This window comes from Staurois parvus, unplaced genomic scaffold (genome assembly GCF_062004578.1).
Source record: "Staurois parvus isolate SC_StPar_1 unplaced genomic scaffold, SC_StPar_1.0 ptg000242l, whole genome shotgun sequence".
NCBI lineage: Eukaryota > Metazoa > Chordata > Amphibia > Anura > Ranidae > Staurois > Staurois parvus.
This window is the reverse complement of record NW_028318038.1, coordinates 780445-782990: the sequence shown is the minus strand read 5'-3', so window position 1 is coordinate 782990 and position 2546 is coordinate 780445. Positions and strand designations below refer to the sequence as shown.

The following is a 2546-nucleotide window of genomic DNA, read 5'->3' as shown; positions in this document are numbered from 1 at the left end:
AGGCCCTGAGGCCCGTAGCAAAAATTGCCCTGAACTTAGCCAAAAGGCCTGGTCCTTAGGGCGCTGTGCAAAAAGAGGTGAAAAACAGTGGCCATGTGTCATCTTCACACCGTGGGGTCCCACACCCAAGTGTTACTAGTGACACCCCTGAGGCGACTACTCAGGGGGCACTGAGTTTGCGGACTTTTTGCGTCCCCAGCCCCAGGCCAGACCAAGGTAGATCCGTCCAAATCACGAGGTACTGGGTCTTTCCAGTCTTCTCAGAGGAATTACTCCCGGGGCCCCAGCTTAACTCGTGGCGCTCCCCGGTTTCTGTCCCTCCGGTACTAGCCTTCCGGACCCCCATCATACCAGTGAGGGTACTATACAACAACCATCCCTGCAAAGCTAGAATGGTCGGGAGCACCCCCACTGGACACTGATAAGAACAGATACTACACTTGATCTTAGCCAAAAGGCCGAGAAGCGATACAGTTTTACTAACACATATCAAAGTTGCAAAATTGTGCTCAGACATTAACTTTTTTTTACCTTCAGTCACATGGGTGGACAGATTGGGCCATCCATTGTCCTCTATGGAGTGACAGATGTATGCGGACAAAGTGTCCATTTACACCTGCCTGCATCTGTTCTGCTGAAAACAAATGGATGAGGGATCCTTTCCCCATTCGTCTAGCAGATCAGATCAGATGACAATCAGATGTAAATGGACAGGTCCTTTACATCTGACAGCCCAAAGAGAAAAGTGGGCTGTGTCCGTATCTGCTCTGCATAAGTGGAGTGGGCAAGGGTCTGTCATTTGCCTGCTCAGCAGGGATCAGCGGACAGATCGCCCACTGAGCAGGTGGATCCGCAAGCAGAGTCTACCCTTGTAAAGGGTCCTTAGGGGGTTAAATATAAATGAATGCTCAAAAAACCCTAGACTAAGTTTATAAACCTGGCAGAAAAAAACAGTTTTGCCCATAGCAGCTAACTCAAGTAAGAATTTTTGGACCTTTTTTATTTATATAATAAAAAAACCCCCAGTGGTGATGAAATACCACCATAGATAAGCTCTATTTGTGTGGAAAAATTATGAAAATTTGATTTGAGTACAGTGTTGCATGGCCAAGCAATTACATAGTTACATAGTCTGGCTGAAAAAAGACAAAAGTCCATTCAGTTCAACTACAAGAAAAAAAAAGTTATAATCCTACACAGTTGATCCAGAGGAAGGCAAAAAACCCAGCAAAGCATGATCCAATTTGTTCCTGCAGGGTAAAAAATTCCTTCCTGATCCCCCGAGAGGCAATCGGATATTCCCTGGATCAACTTTAACTATAAATGTTAGTATCTAGTTATATTCTGTGTATCTAGGGAAGAATCCAGGCCTTTTTAAAAGCAATCCACTGAGCTGGCCAGAACCAACTCTTGAGGGAGTCTAGTCCACATTTTCACAGCTCTTACTGTGAAAAAACCTTTCCATGTTTGGAGATTAAATCTCTTTTCCTCCAGACGTAAAGAGTGCCCCCTTGTCCTCTGTGATGACCTCAGGGTGAATAACTCTACACCGAGTTCACTATATGAACCACTGATGTATTTATACATGTTGATCATATCCCCCCTTAATCTCCTCTTCTCAAGAGAGAATAAATTTGGGTCCTCTAATCTTTCCTCATTGCCAATTAAAGTAGTACAGTGCTGAATAGCAAAAACAAAATGCCCTGGTCATGAAGGGGGTAAAACCTTCCGGAGCTTAATCTCTTCACCCCGGCGCCTTCCAGCCCTTTAAGAGGTTTCAGATGCTGGGAGGCGGGGCATGGTTTTAGGGTCATGTGATCGCTGTGATTCGCTGTCACGGCAATCACATGATCGGAAAAGGTCCCGATCGCAAGGGAAGATTGGGGCCTTTCCATGAAACACCTACACATGTGCTGGGAGTGCCCAGGGCGCGTGCTCTCAGCACATAGGTGTTTGCAAATGGTACGCAAATATGTGGGCGCACGGGCGTCAAGGCCCAGCCGCCAAGAGGCTGCATATTTGCGTACTGTCGGCGTCACAGGATTAAGTGGTGAATATTCGCTCAAGTTTATATAAAATTTCTTTGCTTTGTTTTACTGGAGTTCTCTCTCTGTTGCTCTGAATCATATCACGCACATTACAAAAAAAACTCCATGTACAGTGTTATAAATCATTACATTTGATTAATTCCTTTAACCGTTTATGTACATGGGCCGGACGGGAGCAGTGCAGGGTCGGGTGGCTGTTTATAAATGTCCTCCCCGATCCCTGCTTGTGCGCACTCCCTGGGAGAGCGCAGCACCCTGTATCCTCACAGCGGAACACCGATCGCTGTACGGGACCTCTGTGTGAGGCTCCGTTCATGTGATCACTGATTGGCCAATCAGTGATCACATGCAGAGTAGTAAGCAAGTTGTCACTTGTGACATCATTGCTTACTACGTGTGAAATCTGTGAATAATCACAGAGATCACATGGTACAAGGCTATTCACAACAGCCTTGTACCATGTGACAAGCTGTGACCAATCACAGCTCGCACTGTATT

The 2546-nt window shown here is 46.1% G+C and overlaps 1 pseudogene; it reads right to left on the bottom strand.

Moving 5' to 3' along the window:
- Positions 1-354: 354 nt before the first annotated feature.
- Positions 355-470, bottom strand: LOC149459945 (U2 spliceosomal RNA; annotated as a pseudogene).
- Positions 471-2546: the final 2076 nt, after the last annotated feature.